Below are 21,638 nucleotides of genomic sequence, written 5' to 3' on the forward strand. Positions count from 1 at the left end.
ACGTTAACTTTGCTTCTCTCTCCACAGATGCTGCCAGACCTGCTGAGTATTTCCAGCATTTCTTGTTTTTATTTCAGATTTCCAGCATCTGCAGTATTTTGCTTTCAATTTACTTACTGTTCTACAGCAGGTACAAGTATCTGTATGTGAAACATGGATACTATGGTCAATGTAAAAAAAACCAAATATGTTTATTCTGTGTAATGTGAATATTTTTTGTTTCAACTTTTACAAGATTTTGTTAATAAAAACAAGTATTGTTTATGGAACATTTTGGAAGGGGAAGGAGTACAAATCCCAAATGAAATGGCTACCAACAGTCAAAGTATTGTGCAGTTGACGTCAGCATGAGACTGCATCTTGGGTTTTGCCGTTACAGTTAAGATGTCAAATTAATACAAATGGGGCATAATTGCTACTGATTAAGAACATTAGTAAAATAAGAGGAAGGGTTTTGTTTTGCCTGTTTGGATGTGCTATAAATGGAGATTTTGTTATCGGTTCTGATCTTTGCATATCATAGACTGCATGCCTTGATACAAGGCATGAGTCGTCAGTATCTAGCTACTTAAAATTCTCGCAGTAGTCAATTTGCAGTTCAATAGAAAATTTTAGTGACAGAAAACATGGCTAAACTGTTGCTAATCTGCACAAATGTAAGAACCAAGGTGGTAGTTTTGAAAAAGCCACTTTGTTCAGTTGCTTTTTGGAAAAATGTGTTTTTCTTTCAAAAAAGTATTTTTGTCTTGCTGTCTGATTTTGGCAGCGCTTCTGGTAGCTTTAGTCTTTTTCTTACTGTCTAAAATGTAATTTGAACTTAAATGTTGAACCATTATTTCTAAAATACATTTACAACTTGGAAATTAACACTGATTCACGGTTGGGGATTTTTGATGGTTAGCAAGTAATATTCAGAGTGTGACTGATCAACGATGGAAGAGAAAATCAATGTGAAGGTTGAACTCACTGAAGTTAGCAGTATGGATGGAGAGCTGCCTTTTAAATATCATGGTGAATGGACTAACAACTGATAGCTTCGGAAGTGGAGTGCATCTTGACATTGAAATGCTAATGTTTCTCTTCCTTCCTTGCCTCCCAGATCCTCCACCCCCACCCCCTGACTTTATTGTAAACTCCCATTGCTGCTTTTAAACTATGATTCAGTATTTAAGTGATTGTTCTCCCTGCCAGCTTAAAATGTAATAGCTGCCATCAGTCCAACATAACTCAAATTGTGGGCAGTTAGTCCAAATTATGCTTGGGTCAAACCAGTTCCTGTTCTGTTTCAGTTGTGTTAAAATGGGTAGTGTGCTTATGCAAAAACTTGATACAGAAGGTTATTTTCCCCAACATGGGTTTGAATACAGCCATTGAACGTGATATCGCGACATCACTAATGAGTGTCAAGAAGACTTTTTCAGAAGTAACTGGTATGTCAGGGTCTAATTTTGGTACTTATGAGAAATGGTGGCATCTTCAGTACATCAATGAATTGAATTTTAGCTAAGGAACTGTGAACTGGCAAGAAATTGTTGAAAATTTACCTTAAATAACAGGCATGATGGAGAAAATGGATTTCATTATTGGTTTTATCAAAGGTTATTTTTGGCTGGTTATGCCAGAAAAAATTTAATAGTGGAATGATTTCACTGTTATTTACAAACCAGTATGGTGAAGCTGGTGGTGAAATAATGAGCAGGAAAAAAACATTCCGTTGTGTTTGAAAGGAGATCCTATTGTAGTTGAGGTCCTGAAAATTATTTAAACTTTCCATAGATTTGGTTGATCCCCAGCAGACTTGAAATCTACTATCCATCTTCACAGGTATAGAGGAAGACCTTTTTAAATTACACCATTTCTTTCATATCGTCTAATGACCATTGTGCTGAGAATATAAAATATAGACCCTGTGAAGTATTTTTTTTTAAGTTTGTGGAAAAATCTGAATTCAAAAATGACACTAAAAATATTGCATACCATATTAAATATTTTCCATTATAACCTAAAGTGTTTCTTAAGGAGGAGACTGATCTCCATGTGATGGGACTGTAATTTGGAACGTTAGAGAGGGTGAAGAAAGTGGGAAGGAATGCTATTTCCCGCAAGATTGAAGGAAAATATCTCCGTCTGGAATGCTAGCATGCTTTGATGGGGAATAAAATCAAACACTCAAGTCTTGGGGGCTGGGGAATGATGAGGGAATCCACTATGAAGAATAGAGGAATCACCAAAAATATGAGGAAATAGGGCAGAGGGTTCCAGAAATTAGTGAAGCCGTAGAAGGTAAATGCAACTGTCGGAAATAGTTGCAGTATTACAATAGCAAAAAGTTATCGAAGCAGTTTTGCAATCATTGCAGGATGCAAATTAAGTTGAAAAGCTGAAGTAATATACTGACGGATTTTCTGAAAGTATACATACAAGAGAAAATTTAGTAGCATGCCTCCCATCACAGCAAGTTTGACAGTTAAACCTAATGAGTTGGCGTCACTATCAACAAATTTGCTGGAGTTGGTGGGTTGGTAATATATACTGAAGATACTAAGTGAGATCTTTCAAGTCCCTGAAGCAGTCTGAATGTCTGTCATCTATAGGAGTCTCTTCTGTTTGCTCTATATTTAACTTGTATTTAACATAACCCAGGGATACAATATCATCTCCTTGTTATCTGGATTGATGCTTGCATTTTCCACATGTATTTCTTCAGTGTCTCTGAAGGTGTAGACCAAGCTATCAATTGATAAGATCATATGAATTGATAAGCTGCTTTATTTACCAGCAGAGCAACATTGGTTATCTTCTACTATCATCATGGCTTCCACAGAGCTGTTAAAAAAAGTAATGATAAAAGAAGCACTAGGTGAAATACAGAAAGATGTCCAAGTAGGAGGTCAGTTGGTGATAGAATTGAGATTTGCAGATGACCAGGCCCTAGTGGTGAGCACAGCAGAATATCTACAGATATTAATGGATAAAGTGAATGAAGTGGCAAAAGCTTCCTGAGTGACAATTATATATTTTTTAAAAACTATGATGGTTGGAAGAAATTATGGTGGGAAAGCGGAGGTCAAGATAAATGGTCAACAGCTGGAGCAGGTGTCACAATTTAAGTACCTGGAAAGCATCTTGTCAAAAGATGGTTACTTCCATTAAAAAAACTGAGCTAAAATAGCAAAAGCAAAGAATTGCTCAGTTTACTTATGAGTAGAGATCTTAAAAGAATAATCAAGACTCTGATTTGGAATGTCATATTGTATAGGGCTGAAATGTGAACCTTGGGAAAAGTGGGCATCCAAAAACTAGCAAGTTCTGAAATTTGGTTTTGGAGATGGATGGAGTGGGTCACTTGAAGAGAACATGAGCAATGAAGAAGTTTTCGGGATGGTGGAGGAGGATAGATTGTTAATGAATATCAAGAAAAGGCAACAAGATTGGATTGGCCATATTCTAAGACATGAGAACTTGCTGAAGGAGGTGATTGAAGGAAGATTAGAGGAATGTAGACCAAGAGGGATAAAGAGAATAATGAACAATTTGAAAATGGGATGCTGCTATGAGCAACTGAAGAGGAAAGTGCAAGACTGTGAGGCATGGAGAAATGAACAGAGGACCTGTCCTTAAGCAGATCACTCTAACAACATCAAGAATAACTGTTATAATTGGAATGATTTATTTCCATCAATGCAACCTTTTTGTGTATTAATATCAAAATGGGTGTGCTGAGTTACCCAATTTCAGTATCATCTTGCTTAATAAAGTTAATTTACTAAGTCCCCTTTCTGTGATCTATCATTCTCTCAACTTTTTACTGGCTGGCTGCCTTGGGTCTGCACAATGCTAATTAAAAGCTTGACCAATATAATTTTTTTAGTCAGACCTGACTACCAAGCAACCAACTCATGAGTTCAAATGACTGTAGTTGACAGAGCACCATTTATCAACTCAGATGAAGATTGTGAAGTTCCCACTGAGGAGTGGGAATCCAGTAGAGATTGGCAAGTTAGGATGACGGATAAATGAACCAAGATGCTGGTGGCCAGGTTGTGGATTAGTTGGAGTTTTTGAAGGCAGAGCTTGGGGAACCGTCAAAGAAGGAATCGCAGAAAAGCAAACCAAATGCTCATAAAATGCAGCAAGTCAGCTAGCTTTTGCTGAGGGAACATAAATCAACATTTCAGATGTAGCCCCTTCATCAGCATTGAGTTCTCATCAAGCTTTCACTGGAAAAGAACCTGAAAGTGACCAGAGATAGAAGCTTGTTCCATTTCCTGATACTGATGTTTATTGGGCATTGTATTAGCTCCAAGTCTGTTTAAAGCTAGTCATTGTGACACCATGATTAGTATCATGCAAAAATCGCTGTTGCATGAAAAAGGTTTTACAAAGTCATAACCTCCTTGGACAGTTGACTGGGGAAAAAAAAATGCTGATGAGTTAGGAGTAACAAGCAAAGTGGAGTGGAAAATATTGAGCCTTTGTAGATGCAATTTGTGTTGCAGGTCTACCTCATCCATGGATAAATAACATCCTCTGACACTTGATCAGCTACTTTTAAACTCTGATCAAACCATGGCCAATGAACAGGAGCAGTACTGGGGCTGGGAGAATGCACAGTAAACCAAAGATAAAGCTGTTTCTTAAACTAACTGACCTGTTTTGGAATGTCTTGGAGTATGTTCAAATATGTAGAGCGCTAATATTTAGTTTTTACAGCACAAGGCAATGAAAAGTTGATTCAGATGTAACCCCCTAAAATGAGTTTGACAATCATCTAAACCCTAAGATTAGATTCATGTTTACAAAAATTACACAATAAAGGCCCAGCCTCCACAAGAAGCCAAGTTTGCAGTCCAATAATGTTTTAGAAATAGTTTGAGTGTCACTTCAAAATAGTCATTATATTATGTTCAGTCTGCCTGTTTCTGTCCTTGGAGCAACATTATTGTGCTTTTCTTTGCATTGTAATGGTCAGACAGAAGCATAATCTTATGACTGCATTTCAAGAACACATAGTTCAGCAGATGAACATGAAAGATCAGTGGCGCTTGTGACTTGAGGATGCAGAGAGGCTTCAGGGTGATTTGGACAAGTAAAAAGACTAAGTGAGATTTTTTAGACATGGTTCTTTTTATTGCTGAGTATTTTGACATTGATTGTCACCAGTAGAATAGTGTGTTACAACCAGGTGAGGGAGGGGTCTCGAACTCCCCTTTTGTCTCTTCTCTGGTTTGACCGCAACAAGGTTTATCTTTTTAACAGTGATTTAACATCTCAGTGGGCACTTGCTCCTGTTACTCAAATATATTTGCAAATGAACCAATCAGACTGGTCTTCTTGAGTTTAAACAAGAAAGATGCAAGTTTATTAACCTTATCACTCTAAACTGGTTAAAATTACTAAAATACACAATGTTCCACTCTCACATTCACACAAGAGGCAAACACACTCACAAATAAATTAGAGGGAAACGCACAATTGGGAGGTCAGTGCAGAGTCCTTAATAAAAATTGAATTTAAATACTGAAGTTTAGTCTCAGAGTCCTTAGTTGAAGTTGTAGTCCTGAAGTCCTTGCTGGGCTGCACACAGTTCGGTCTTCCTTCTCAGGTTCCAGAAGGCAGAAGAGGGTTTTTTTCCAAGTCCCGTGGTTGCTGGCTGTGCTGGGCTGTAGGTTTGCAGCTGAGGCTTTGCTGTAGAGAGGGGGAGATTGCAGCTGGCTTGCTGGCTTACAGTTACATTCTCCTTCTGAGGCGCAATTCACAAATTCCCAAAGTTACACAAGCAGTCATGTTTTGTGACAACCTCTTTGTTTTTGAATTGGCATCTTCTGGAATGAGCTTTGAACTTCAAGGCTGTTCAGACATACTTGGCTGGGGGGTGGGGAGATTTGGCTCTTTCTAAGTCAATGGGTGTCGATGGCTTTTGATGATCAACAGTGACAAAACCATTCTAGGTAATTTACTCAGAGAGCAGCCCCATTGTTCTGGGTAGTCACCTCTGTCTCCAGCCGGCTTTTGAATTCTCAAATGCAAATTGTGCATGGCCATCTTAGCTGCTCTGTTCTGTTTTTTAAAAGTTACTTGTAACAATCTCAGCAAAAAGTCTCAGGCAAAGTTCCATATGACAAAATTAATATTCTCCATTTGGCATGTAGAGTTTCGTCAGTATTTTTCTTTGTTTTGGTCTTTGTAACCTATGTAAGTGGATAGTATGAAGTCTCACAGACCACACAAAGTTTAAATCAAGGTTGCTAATAATTTGCATGTATCTCATGCAGATATTAATGGTCTGGTTTTCACTTTTATCTACCAATCAGTTGACAGTATTCAGTGCAGGTCTTTACAAACCTCCAGGCCCACACATTAAAACTGGACAGAAAGGCATACAGGAAATAACGCAGAAAGTCGTGAACTGCGTGGGCTGGTTTGCCAAAGCCCACCGACCATAATTTGGACACTCCAGCACTGGGCTGTTAAATAGCATCAGCAGTGATTTGCAGCTTATAAAATGCACACATTAATGAAACTGTCACAGCATTAAAAGTTGGTATTAAAAATCTCAACAGACTGCTGATCCAATAGCACAGCACTCCAATGCAGTGTAACATAGAAATTGTCAGTTATGTAGCTATTATTGTCTGTGGAGCAGACCAATATTTGATATTGGCTTAAAGATGGAATTATTTTTAAGATGAGGAAATCAAAATCTCATATGAAAAATACTTTCACCACTGAGCTGAAATCACTTTTTTGTCTTTTATAGGAAGGATCATAGGAAATAGGAACAGGAGTAGGCCATGTCACCCATCGAGCTAGCTTCTCCATTCAAACAGATCATGGCTGATCATCTACCTTGATGCATTTTTCCCCATTTTCCCCATATCCCTTGTCAGTATTCAGAAATCTATTAATTTCTGTCTTGACCATGCTCAATGATTGAGCTTCCACAGCCCTCGGGTAGAGAATTCCATAGATTCACCACCCTCTGAGTAAAGAAATTCCTCCTCATTTCAGTCTTAAATAGCCTGCCCTTTATTCTGAGACTGTGTCCCTTGTTCTTGACTCCCCATCCAGAGGAAGCATTCTATCCACATCTCCCCTGTCACGCCCTCTAAGAATTTTGTAAGTTTCAATGAGATCACCTCTCATTTTTCAAAACTCTAGAGAATGCAGGCCCAGTTTCTGTAATCTCTCTTAATAGAACAATCCCGCCATCCCAGGGATTAGTCCAGTGAACCGCTGTTGCATTCCCTCTATGACAGGTATATCTTTGCTTAGATAAGAGGACCAAAACTGTACACAGTACTCCAGGTCTGGTTTTATCAAGGCTTTATACAATTGAAGCAATACATCTTCACTCCTGTATGCAAATACCCTTGCAATGCAGGCCAGCATACCATTTGCCTCCTTAATTGCTTACTGCACCTGCATACTAGTTTTTAGTGGCTCATTAAACAGGACACCCAGGTCTCTTCAAACATTAACACTTCTCAACTCTCACCATTTAAGAAATACTCTGCCTTTCTGTTTTGTCTACCAAAATGGATCACTTCACACTTATCCACATTATTCCATTTGCCATGTTCTTGCCCATTCATTTAGCCTGTCCAAATCCCCTTGAAGCCTCCTTGCATCCTCCTCACAACTTAAATTCCCTCCTAGTTTTGTGTCATCTGTAAATTTGGAGATATTACAATTGGTCCCCATATCCAAGTAATTTATGTATGTAAACAGCTATGGCCCAAGCACTGATTCTTGAGGTACCCCACTAGTAATAGCCTGCCGTCCTGAGAATGACCCATTTATTCCGATTCTCTGCTTTCTGTCTGTTACCAATTCCCTGATCCCATGTGCTCTAATTTTGTTTACTAACCTCCTGTGTGGGACCTTATCAAAAGCCTTCTGAAAATCCAAATATACCAGATACACTGGTTCTCGTTTATCAATGCTACAAATAACATCAAAAAACTCCCAACAGGTTTGTCAAACATGATTTCCCTTTCACAAATCAATGTTGACTCTGCCCAATCATATTATTTTCCAAGTGTCCAGTTATCTCATTCTTTATAATAGATCTAACATTTTCCCTACTACTGACATCAAACTAGCAGGTCTGTAGTTCTCCATTCTCCCTCTTTTTCCCTTCTTAAATAGTCGGGTTACATTTGCTACTTTCTAGTCTGCAGGAACCCTTCCAGAATCTCTAGAATTTTGAAAGATAACCACCAATGCAACCACTGTCTCTAAAGCCACCTCCTTCAATACTCTGGGATGTAGCTCATCTGGTCCAGAGGATTTATCAACTTTCAATCCAATTAATTTTTTGAGTACTACCTCTTTATTGGTACTAATTACTCATTATTATAAGTCCCTTGGTTCCCTAGTATTTCTGGGAGATTTTCTGTGTCTTCCTCTGTGAAGACAGACACAAAGTAATTGTTTAGTCTCTCCGCCATTTCCTCATTCTCCACCACAAGATCTCCTGTTACGCCTGCAATGGACCTACATTCATCTTTGCTAATAGTTTCTTCGTCATATACCTAAAGAAGTTTTTACAGTCTGCCTTTGTTTCTCGCTCGCTTGCATTCAGAATCTCTTTTTCCTTTATCAATTTCTTGGCCCCTCCTTTGTTAGACTCTAAATGGCTCCCAATCCTCGGGCTTACCACTTCTTTTTGGCGTCCTTATAAGCCATTTCCTTTGACCTAATGTAATCCTTACTACTTTTGTTAGTCACGGTTGATTTGCCGCCTTAATCGCTTGCTGTACCTGCATACTAACTTGAGGTGTTTCGTCTACTAGGACAGCCAGAGCCCTCTGCAATCTCTTTCCATTTAAATAATCTGTTCGTCTATTCTTGCCAAGTGGACAAGTTCACACTTTCCCACTTTATATTTCATCTGCCAAATCTTTGCCCACTCACTTAAGGAGTCTGCAAAGGGATACAGATAGGTTATGTCCTCTTTACAACTTGCGCTTCTACCTATCTTTTTGTGTGATCAGCAAACTTAGCAAGCATGTATTCTGTCCCTTCATCCCAGTCATTGATGTAGGTTGGAAATCGTTGAAGCCCCAGCACTGATTCTTATGGTACTCTACTAGTTACAGATTACCAACCTGAAAATAACCCATTTATGCCTAGTCTCTGTTTCCTGTTAGCAAACCAAATCTCTATCCATGCTAATAGGTTGCCCCCTATACCATGGGCTCTTATTTTGTTTTATAACCTTTGAGGTGGCACCTTGTCAAATGCCTTCTGGAAATCCAAGTACACCATATTCACAGGTTTCCCTTTATCCACATTGCTTGTTACTTTTCAAACAACTCTAATAAATTAGTCAAACACGATTTCCCTTTCACAAAACCATGTTGAATCTGCCTGATTGCACTGAGATTTTCGAAAAGACCTGCTGTAATCTCAATAGGTTCCAGCATTTTCCCTGTGTCGGATGTTAACCTAATTGGTCTCTCGTTTCCTGCTTTCTGTCTGTCTGTTCTTCTTGAATAGTGGAGTTACATTTGTTTTCCAATCTGCTGGGACCTTTCCAGATTCTAGGGAATTTTGGAAAATTAAAACCAATGCATCCTTTATCTCAGCAGCCACTTCTTTTCAGACCCTAGGATGAAGTCCATCAGGACTTATCAGCTTTTAGTTCTAATAATTTTCTCAGTACCCTTTCCTTGGTGGTGATAATTAAGTTCCTCCCTCCTTTTCAACTCTTGATTCACAATTATTTCTGGGATGTTATTTATATCCTCTAAAGTGAAGACAGATGCAAAAAATATGTTCAATTCCTATGCCACTTCCTTATTTTCCATTATTAACCTCTCAGACCCTCTCTAGAGGACCAACACTAACTACTTTTCCCTTTTTAAATACCTGTAGAAACTTCTACTATCTGTTTTTATATTTCTAGCTAGCTTTCTCTTGTACTCTAATTTTTCTCTTTCCTTATTAGTCTTTCAGTCATTCTTGGCTGTTTTTTATATTCTGTCCAATTTTCTGACCTGCCACTACTCTTCGCTGAATTGTATGTTTTTTCTTTCAGTTTGATACTATCTTTAACTTCTTGGTTAGCCACAGATGGTGCGTCCTTCCCCTAGAGTCTGTCTTTCTCATTAGAATGTATCTTTGCTGAGTGTTATAAAATATCTCCTTGTATGTCTGCCACTACATCTCTACCGACCTATCCCTTAACCTAATTTCCCAGTTTACTTTAGCCAGCTCTGTCCTCAACCCTTAATAATTACCCTTAGTTAAGCTTAAGGCACTAATCTTAGATCCACTCATACCCTCAAATGGAATGCGAAATTCAATCATTTTGTGATCACTGTTACCTAGGGGCGCCTTTACTGTGAGATCATTAATCCTGTCTGCAGTAGACTACTCTCTGGTTGGCTCTAGAACGTGCTGCTCTAAGAAACTGTCCCGAAAACACTCCATGAGCACATCTTCCAGGCTACCTTTGCCGATCTGATTCGTCCAATCTACCTGTAGATTAAAATCACCCATGATTATTGTACTTTTCTCACAAGCCCCCATTATTTCTTCCTATATACCCTGTCCTACAGTGTGGTTACTGTTAGGGTGCCTATAAACTATTTTCACAAGTGACATCCTACCTTTACTATTTCTTATCTCTACTCAAGTTGATGCTACTCTTGATTTTTAGAACAAAGGTCACCTCTCTCTATTGTACTAATGTCATCCTTAATTAACAGCTATCCCTCCACCTCTTCCTAGTTTCGTGTTCTTCCGAAATGTCGTATCCTTGAATATTCAGGTCCCAGCCTTTGTCATCTTGCAGCCATGTCTCTGTAATCAGATCATACATATTTATTTCTATTTGATTTGCCAATTCATTTGTTTTGTTAGGAATGCTACGAGCTTTCAAATGCAGAGCCTTCAGTTCTGTCTTTTTACTATTTATGCAACCTCTAGCCTTTGCTGCTTGCACACTGTGTTAATTTTGTACATTCCACCCCTTTCTGCCACACTCTGATTATTTCCCTTATTGTTGCCTTGCTCTCTTGCCTTGTTCACTCTAATTTATCATATCTGCTGTCACTTAATCCCTCGCCCCCACTTAGTTTAAAGTCCTCTCTACTGCCTGAGTTTTATGACTTGCCAGAACACTGGTCCCAGCACTGTTCAGGTGAAGACCGTCCCAACGGTACAGCTCCCACTTTCCCCAGTGCCCCATGAATCTAAAACCATTTCTCCCACATCAATCTTTGAGCCATACATTTAACACTCTAATCTTATTTACCCTACACCAATTTGCTCTTGGCTTGGGTATTATTACCTTTGAGGTTTTACTTTTTAATACTCAAACTGCAGAACCGCTTTCCTAGTCCTATCTGTGTTGTTGATAGCCACATGTACAACGACAACTGGATCTTTCCCCTCCCACTGCATGTTCCTCTCCAGCGCAGAGCATATGTCCTGAACCCTGACACCGGGCAGGCAACCATAACTAATATGGTATTTTTTATTTATTTCTTGATTTGTGGGATGTGGGCATCGCTGGCTTGGCCAGCATTTATTGCCCAACCCTAATTACCTTTGAGAAGGAGTTAGTGAGCTGCCATCTTGAACCGCTGTAGTCCTTGGGGTGTAGGTACACCCACAGTGCTGTAAAGGAGGGAGTTCCAGGATTTTGACCCAGTGACAGTGAAGGAACAGTGATATAGTTCCAAGTCAGGATGGTGTGTGGCTTGGAGGAGGACTTGCAGGTGATGGTGTTCCCATGCATCTGCTGCCCTTGTCCTTCCAGGTGGTAGAGGTCGCAGGTTTGGAAGGTGCTTTCGAAGGAGCCTTGATGAGTTGCTGCAGTGCATCTTGTAGATGGTACGCACTGCTGCCACTGTGTGTCGGTGGTGGAGGGCGTGAACGTTTCTGGATGGGGTGCCAATCAAGCGGGCTGTTTTGTTCTGGATGGTGTCGAGCTTCTTGAGTGTTGGAGTTGCATCCATCCAGGCAAGTGGAGAGTATTCCATCGCACTCCTGATTTGTGCCTTGTAGATGGTGGACAGGAATTGGGGAGATAGGAGGTGAGTTATTCGCCGCAGAATTTCCAGCCTCTGACCTCTTGTAGGCACAGCATTTATGTGGCTGGTCCAGTTCCGTTTCTAGTCAATGGTAACCCCCAGGATGTTGATAGTGGGTGGTTCAGTGATGTTAATGCCATTGAATGTCAAGGGGAGATGGATAGATTCTCTGGTTTGAGCTGGTCTTTGCCCACCACTTGTGTGGTGCGAAGCCAGTAGCAATGAACATTGCACACATTTAATATCGTAAGTTTTTTTTAAAATTCAGCATTTGCTAGGTGCCTTGGGTATACTTTGCAGCGATACAAAACAAAAACGAGTTATGACACTTCCCTCTCTGATGAAAGGTCACATTTTGAAATGTTGACTCTGTTTCTGTCTCTGCAGATGCTTTCAGATCTGCTGAGTATTTACAGCACTTAGTTTTTTTTTAATGACACTTGTCCCTCTTGTATTCTTGTTCACTTCCATTGCATTGAAACTCTGGCTAGAAAATGGGAATTTTACTTTCTCTTACTCCTTTGAAGTTCCACTTGGGAGAAGTAGCAAATGTTGCAAGGGTAAACCATGTGACTTGCTGCATTTTCATTTGGGAAATACCTCTCCACAAGATCATGACATTGAAGAGCTTATCTTGTGGAGAATTCTATAAACCACTATGATATTACTCTGGTACAGGAAGCATATATGCCATCTGCCCTTTCCAACAATGTTCAAAGCGTTAACTGCTCTTTATTATAAACTGCTACTGGCAGGAAATAATGTGCTAGCCAGTCAAAGTGGGTTTGCAGAGATATTTTACGCAGTGTTGATTTGTATTTTTACTATTCCTTTAAAGCAGAATAAACCACTTAGAATGAGTTTTCAGTGAATTTCCAATTTTCTTGAAGCAATGATTTAATCCACAGAAGCTGTATGTTTTTTACTAAAAGCCCGCATGGTAGAACTTAAGAGGAAAGGGAGCACCAAAGATGTTAATGGATTGAAGAAGCACAAATGCAAAGAAAGATAAAAATAAGATTAATTGGTGAGAGAGAGATTCGAAATGATCACAGACAACCATTTTGGATACTCACCAGGATCTTCCTCAAAAGGGCAGAGCTTCAGTTTAATGCATGCAAGCTCCTTGGAGCTCCAAATGAAGGCAAAGCCAGATTGTAAGGACCTTCCTTGTCCTACATTCGGCTAAATAAGCCAAATTAACTGAGCAAAGATTTCTTGATAAGGATTCAGCTGGAAGCCCATCATTCAAGGTCTGCCACATTTAATCCCTGCACAATTATGAGTGTTTCTATTTATTGTATGACAACTGAGGAATCTTGGAGAAGAGGATTCTTTCCTCTTTCATTACGCACTTGTTTTGAGTTTCAGGAGGACAGTCCAAGTGGAATGCTTCAATGGCAGAATGGTCTAAACAGGCTGTTGCCCTATAACACAAACTAGCTGAGTGGAAGGTTTCTAACAGTTGAACAGTGAGTGCACAAACCTTTGCAATACTAATTTCAGGGCAAAATTCATGATAGAGGAGATCATTTAAGTAATAAGTATTGCACTGTTGGTGCTTTCCTCCCACCCCAGCCAACCACTACTCAATCTGCAGAGTAGTTGATATTTGAGCATATTCCTGACAAAAGCAAGTAAAGTGGTGCAGCTCAACTCCTTCAAAAGGTTCTAAGTGCGGGTATGGCCCGAGATCAAAAATGCTACAGAATATCATTCTCTGCAATTGGGATAGGGAGGAGAAATGGGTTATCTTTAATGGGCAGCAAATAAGTTTGAATGATAATTTGTTTGAATACCTCATGAAATAAAGGTGTATTTAAGCAGACATTTCTTTTAGCGGATTAAATAGATGCTAGGGAGTCCATAACTGATCATCTCAGCCTGTGGAATAATTGACTGCGTGTCCATTTCTTCCTGTTTTTTAAATGTTATAACTATTTCAGCGACATGTTTGAGGTATAATCCAGACGTTCCTGGTGACCGTGTCTCTTTTGCTGCTGAGCTCATAAACCTATTAGCTGGTGCGCCAAGTATAAGATGTGCAAACCACACAGCAAAACAGCTGTGCTTATGTGCCTTATTATTTCCATGCAGTGACTGCAGACAATCTGTGAGTGATCTGTGGAATGTTAAACAGTTAAAAGCAACTTGTTCTGCAGTCAGTGGATAGTTATTTACAGAAGCCCAAAAACTTGTGCAGCTTTAATTGTCCAGGGACCATTAGTGTTAATGAATATGTTTTAAAACATATGAAATAGCTGGGGGGAGGTTGGGAAGGCCGTGTTTGAAATGAACAAATTGGAACTGCTTTTAAAAGCTTGCGTTGCTTAAGGAGGTTGGCTGTGTATCGCTGACGTCAAAATTGGTTCTGTCTGTGTTTCCTTTTGGAATTCTCCGGGGCCACAGGCTGTACCTTTGCTAATCTGATTGTGGAACGGAATTGTGACATGCTTTTGATCTGATTTGTATTCTTTTCTCTTATTCCCCCTCCCCCCCCCCCCCCCCCCCCACCCCCCCCATCTCCCCCCATTGCTCGACTTGCTTGACCGCCCTGTTATGAAACTCGCTCGTTGCTGTTGCTGGAAATGTGCATACTTTTTTGTTCAAGTCTTCCTTAATCTCATGCTTTAAACATAAGGCCTTGCATTAACAGACTATATTTTGAAACTGCAAATACAGTTTACAACAGTTAAATGGGATAAATGGAGGATAGTGAGAAATTCCAGTTTTATTGATTTAGCTGCAAGTATATGAGATTATAGGGTGATTGTTCAGAATGGTGGGAACTTTGTCAGTTAGTGTACTCAGCTTCCCAAATTGCTTGGAACAAGTCAAAGACGATGGGGAATTTTAAGTTAAAACCCAAGCTATATCACTCATGGCAACATGCTTCTTTACATCCTATGTAATTTTCAACAGCAGAGGTATAAATTATTTTATTTAGAGATACAGCACTGAAACAGGCCCTTCGGCCCACCGAGTCTGTGCCGACCAACAACCACCCATTTATACTAACCCTACAGTAATCCCATATTCCCTATCACTAGGGGCAATTTACAACAGCCAATTTACCTATCACCTGCAAGTCTTTTGGATGTGGGAGGAAACCGGAGCACCCGGGGAAAACCCACGCAGACACAGGGAGAACTTGCAAACTCCGCTCAGGCAGTACCCAGAATCGAACCCGGGTCCCTGGAGCTGTGAGGCTGCGGTGCTAACCACTGCGCCACTGTGCCGCCAAATGTACAACCAAATGTAATTAATCTGAAATGTTGCATTACTTTTTGGCTTCTGGAAAAGCTATCATGAGGCAGCTCCTTGTAATATTTTCCAGGAGTTGAAACAGAATTTAAGACAGCAGTAGGTGCTCTTGAGGAAGAGAACAGCTTCCTAATTTTTGAACTTTATTGAGGTAGTAATGCTTCCTGCCTTTTTTGTATGACATGAGCATTGGTTCTGAACAACGTAGGTTGACTATTAAGTATACCCAAAAGGTTTAGTGAATATTGCCCCAAAAGTCAATACTTACGGTTTCAACAGATTTAGTATTAAATAACTACTCCACATTTAATTATTGAAGCATTTCCCATTCTCATAGTCATAGCAACTTAGAGTACAGGAGCACACAATTCGGCCTGTCGTGCCTGTGCTGGCTCTTCGAAAGTGCAGTCAAACTTTGTCCTGCACCCCAATTTTTTTTTGTCCATAATCCTCTAAGTTCCTCATATCACAGAATCACAGAATAATACAGTGCAGAAGAAGCCCTTCGGCCCATCGAGTCTGTACCAATGCATTAAAGACACCTGACCTGTCTACCTAATCCCATTTGCCCGCACTTGGCCCGTAGTCTTGAATGTTATGACGTGCCAAGTGCTCACCCAGGTACTTTTTAAAGGATGTGAGGCAACCCACCTCTACCACCCTCCTAGGCAGTGAATTCCAGACTGTCACCACCCTCTGGGTAAAAAGGTTCTTCCTCAATTCCCCCTTAAACCTCCTGCCCCTCACCTTAAACTTGTGTCCCCTCGTAACTGACACTTCAACTAAGGGGAACAGCTGCTCCCTATCCACCCTGTCCATGCCCCTCATAATCTTGTACATCTCGATCAGGTCACCCCTCAGTCTTCTCTGCTCCAGTGAAAACAACCCAAGCCTGTCCAACCTCTCTTCAAAGCTTAAATGTTCCATCCCAGGCAACATCCTGGTGAATCGCCTCTGCACCCCCTCCAATGCAATCACATCCTTCTTATAATGTGGTGACCAGAATTGCACACAGTACTCCAGCTGTGGCCTTACCAAAGTTCTATACAACTCCAACATGACCTCCCTGCTTTTGTAATCTATGCCTCGATTGATAAAGGCAAGTGTCCCATATGCCTTTTTTAGCACCCTATTAACCTGCCCTTCTGCCTTCAGAGATCTATGGACAAACACGCCAAGGTCCCTTTGTTCCTCGGAACTTCCCAGTGTCAGGCCATTCATTGAATACTTCCGTGTCACATTACTCTTTCCAAAGTGTATCACCTCACACTTTTCAGGGTTAAATTCCAACTGCCACTTTTCTGTTCATTTGCCCATCCCGTCTATATCTTCCTGTAACCCAAGACACTCAATTTCACTGTTAACCACTCGGCCAATGTTTGTGTCATCCGCGAACTTACTGATCCTACCCCCCACATAGTCATCTATGTCATTTATATAAATGACAAACAATAGGGGACCCAGCACAGATCCCTGTGGTACGCCACTGGACACTGGCTTCCAGTCACTAAAACAGCCGTCTGTCATCATTCTATGTCTCCTACAGCTAAGCCAATTTTAAATCCACCTTATCAAGTTACCCTGTATCCCATGTGCATTTGCTTTCTTGATAACTCTCCCATGTGGGACCTTGTCAAAGGCTTTGCTGAAATCCATGTAAACTACATCAACTGCACTACCCTCATCTACACACCTGGTCACATGCTCAAAAAATTCAATCAAATTTGTTAGGCATGACCTCTCTCTGACAAAGCCATGCTGACTATTGCTAATCAAATTTTGCCTCTCCAAGTGGAGATAGATTCTCTCCTTCAGAATTTTCTCCAATAGTTTCCCTAGCACTGACGTGAGACTCACTGGTCTGTAGTTTCCTTCATAGAGTACTTGACTAACTTGCTTTTCAAATTATTCATGGAAGCCTCTTTTATCATGGTTTCAGGTAGAGCATTTCAGAAATCTGAGGGAAAAGAATTCTCATGCTTTCAAAATCTTCTGTCAGTGATTTTGAATGTTTGACCTCTCATTGACCACCTTGCCAGAGGGAATAATTTTCATCTATCCTATCAAAGCCTCCTCGTCTTGAAAACCTCATAACCTTCTCTGTTCCAAGGAGAACAGTCCTAACTTTTCCAATCTCACCTCATAGTCCTTCATCCCAGTTGAAAGTATCTCTGAACTTGGAGGAGGTTTATTGTTGAAACAAAATTCAGGAAATTGAAGTGCTCCTCCTTCCTTTAGGAAAGTTTCAGCTCTTATCAAATTCAGGGAAACAGTTGGACTAACTTGAAAAGTCTACTTAAAGTTGCGGGAGCTGTTGGGGAGTGTAGAGGCATGAGCCATGGAAACTTAGAGGCCATCTTTAAACTTAGAGAACTTAACAGGAACATGAATGTTAAATCTCAAATTGATGATACCCGTAGATCTTGATCTCATTGCAGGCTTATCCATTTAGTTGTTAGCCATGACTCAGTTCGTAGCACGCACCTGAGTCAGGTTATTGGTTCAGGCCCCAATCCAGAGGCTTGAGCACAAAATCTAGGCTGACGCACCAGTGCAGTACCAAGGGAATGCTGCACTGTTAGAGGTGCCATCTTTCAGATGAAATATTAAGCTGAGGCCCTGTCTACCTCCTCAGGTGGATGTCCAAGATCGCATGGCACAATTGAAAGAAAAGCGTCGGAATTCTCCCAGGTGTCCTGGCCAATCTTTATCCCTCAACCAACATTACATCATGTTGTTTGTGGGACGCTCCTTTTCGCCAATTGCCTGCCGTATTACCTACATTACAACACTGGCTATACTTCAAAGGTACCCTATCAGCTGAGAAGTGTTTTAGGACATCCTGAAAGTTGTGGAAGGTGCTATATAAATGCAAAATGTTTTTTTTTCTTCATTATTTTAACTGTGCTAAAAACCATCCTTTTAAAACATCAAGGCTTTCAAAAATGAACTCAAGGTAAACTCAAATAGCCCTGATTTGCAAAAGTTTCAATGGTTGTATTCCTAGCCAAGTTTAGAGAACCAGCTGTAATGTTTTATACACAACTGTTCCTGTTTGTATAACTGCCCCTCAGGTATTTGCTGTTTGCAGATCTGTCCCTTGCTTCAGAGATTCAGCAATGGTCACTGGGTCAACTTATGACTTAACTAGCACCCTGTAATTATTCTGCCTTTTGGGGTGCTCAGCAACCAGAGAGTTTAAATTTGAGTCTTCCATTTGTGTTAGATATCTTCATGTTCTCTGTTATGTTGCCTAATATTCCAAAAGGAAATATGTAACGTTATCAAGGATGAAGTAACTTATTCAAAAAAAAATGGGGCCGAGGATTTATTTTGTGTGTAGCACTCTGGTGTACTATTCTTATTGCTCTATCGTGAGTCTTGTGTATTTTGGCATTCACAAAATCATTAAAACTTAATGTCAAAATTCTTTTACGCTTCCCCAAACAATGCTCTTAAAGATATTGGTCGAGATTCAATTGTCTCGTGAGAAGCAAACATTGCAGCATCATGTTTTTCAGACCCCTCAGCACGGCCAGACTTTCAGAAAATAATTATTAGGACTCTGTCAGCAAGTTTGAAAAATGGCTTGTAACAGTGAAGATGTGACCAATGCCTGCTTAAGTAAAGCAAGAATTTTTTGCTGTTTAGCAGGAGAGCTGATGATTTATCTGCATGCTTTTGCTGATAGCTGTATAAAAGATGTTTCATATATTGTACTATGTAGGATTTGAAACAAAATGGTTGCTTTGTAACTAACTGAACAGTAGGCACTTTGTTTCATCTATTCGTGAGGCATACAAACTTTCCAATAAATACATTATTGTCGGGAAAAGGTCACCTGTTAGATTACATGCATCATTCTTTGAATTTGCAAATGTTTACAAAATTAATTTTTTGGTATTCTTGATAGTTAGGAATGAAAAAATATTTGATAGTGACAATGTATTTATGGAGATTTATGATGCAACTCCCTTCTCTCTCCCACCCACCCTCAACAAACCTCGCTCATTTCTTTATAAATACTAACAATGGTTTATCTTTAAAATAACATGGTGATATTCTTAATGCCCTATATTTACGTGTAGTATATTACAATAGTGACTGCACTTCAAAAGTACTTATTTGGCTGGAGGTCGTAAAAGGTGCCATATAAATGCAATTTACCGTTTAGGCACGCTACAGCCTGCCGCACTAAACATTGAGGTCAATAATTTCAGAGCATGATGGGCCCACCATTTTACTTTTATTTTTAGTTATTTTTTTCTTTTTTGTGTTTATTTTATTTTAGTTTATTTAGTTTGTTTCTACTGTGCCTATCCACTTTTTTCATGTTTGTGCTTGTGGCTGTTCAGTTTTCAGTCCATTAACACCCTATCTGTACTAATACTTTGTCTTTCAGCACACCATTAACATATTGTTTGCCTTTGCTCCATGACCTTCTGTTCAGCTGTTCTGTGACCTTGTCCTATCAATAGCTTCTCTTTTGTTATCTCTTGCCCCACCCATCTTTACTTGCTTAAAATCTTTTACATTTCTTATATCTGTCAGTTCTGAAGAAGGGTCACTGATGCTGCCAGACCTGCTGAGTTTTTCCAGCACTTTGTTTTTATTTCAGATTTCCAGCATCTGCAGTGTTTTGCTTTTATTTTACATAAATGCAAGTCTTTTTAGCACTATCCAAACCAGATCTCGTTCTCTTCCCCCTTTCTTTCTCTCCTCTCCATCCCCCCCCCCCCCCCCCCCCCACCCCCCAGTCCCCCTAGAGGATTCCCTTTTGATTGTGACCATGCTTTTAAGGTTGTTTTTAGTAAAATCTTGTGCCAGCACCCTAGATTTCACTAATGATTGCTTTCTTTGTGCTTAAACTGAGCTGCTTGTGACTCATTCTATACAAAACATAGCAACTGTTTACGACTCAATGTGGGAGCGTCTGTAGCAGGCATTCCAACAGGAAGTGCAATTGTGTAGGAATTAAATGCTATTGTTTGAAGTGTAGTGTCTTTTTATACAAAAACAAGCTTAACATGAATGTGGAAGTGAGATTAGTTGTTTATACCATGAAATCTAGGGCTGGCAAGGATTCTGATTGGATTGCTAAATTCAATAAATAACAGTTTCTGTCAATTTGCAGGCTTGGGGATTAGGTGAGTTAGCATACTGTCCTTTCACTTTTGGGTTTGAATGCTGCACTCTTGAGTCTGAGGCACATTTTCTACACTGAATACAAGAATCTTGAATGAAGTGAGTCTGGGTAGTCGCCACTCCGTTCCCAGTCGATATGCATCAATCACATAAAACAATAGAGCATCTCAGAAGAGCTATAGTATTCTTTAAGTGCTAATGAAAGAAAAAAAATTGTGCTTGTACCATTTCACATCAGGATGTTCCAAAGTAATTAATTCATCCAACTAATTAATTACTTTTGAAGAATAGTCACTGATATGTCGACAAATGTGGTAACCAATTTGCGCACAACAGTCTCTGTTTGTTAGTCATCTTTTCGGAACAGTAGAAGAAATATGATAACTTGAAGCAAATGTGCAGAGTAGCTGCTCGCAAGAAGTACTGTGAACCACGTAATTAGCTTTTTTTAAAACAAATTAATTGGTGTGCTTTTGGGCTTGCTCTCTCAATCAGAGCACCATACTTAAAAAGATGTTATGCTGTGTACCAGACAATGTATTGTCTAGGCCACTGAACAAGTCAAATTTGTTTAATTCCAGGACTTGTTCTACGCTTTTTACTGGTGTTTTGGCGAACACATTCCATACAATATATTAAATTTTCTGTCAGATTTGTAAATTAATGGCCTTTATTCATTGTGGTGCTGCTTGCACTAAGTCAGTGAATGATTTATATGATTAGGAACATTATAAATAGGATGTACATGTGTGTGGCCCTTTAAGTTTAGAAGGTGTAATTGCTCTGCATTCTTGAAATGGGTGCTGTGCAGTTGGAACACGGGCTACAGTTCAGAACTTTGTCTTTATTTAGCCATTTAAGTTGGGAGACGAAGCAATTGATAAGTTCTTGGAGTAGTGGTGCTGAAGTACCTTGTCTTGGACACACTTTTTTTGTGTAACTACAAAAAAAGACAGGCAAGTGCCGAATGTGCAAGTTTTAGATTTTATAAGATCATTTGAACTGTTGAAACTTTCTCTGCTTTTGTTATAACTTGTCTGCGGCTTGTTAAAACTGTAGAGTGTGTATACACGTTGGGGTTGAAGGGATCAGGGTCGGGAGTGCCTAAAAAGAAAGACAGACTTGCATTTATGTAGCACTTTTCATGACCACTGGACGTCTCAGCACTTTACAGCCAATGAA

At 39.8% G+C, this 21,638-nt stretch overlaps 1 protein-coding gene across 8 annotated transcripts in view; it reads left to right on the forward strand.

Annotated features, from left to right (window-relative positions):
* The window catches only part of arvcfb (ARVCF delta catenin family member b), a 391,994-nt gene that overhangs the window by 241,460 nt on the left and 128,896 nt on the right, over positions 1–21,638 (forward strand). The gene's annotated exons all lie outside the window — the stretch shown is intronic.

The sequence above is a fragment of the Heterodontus francisci genome, chromosome 23 (genome assembly GCF_036365525.1).
Source record: "Heterodontus francisci isolate sHetFra1 chromosome 23, sHetFra1.hap1, whole genome shotgun sequence".
Lineage (NCBI taxonomy): Eukaryota > Metazoa > Chordata > Chondrichthyes > Heterodontiformes > Heterodontidae > Heterodontus > Heterodontus francisci.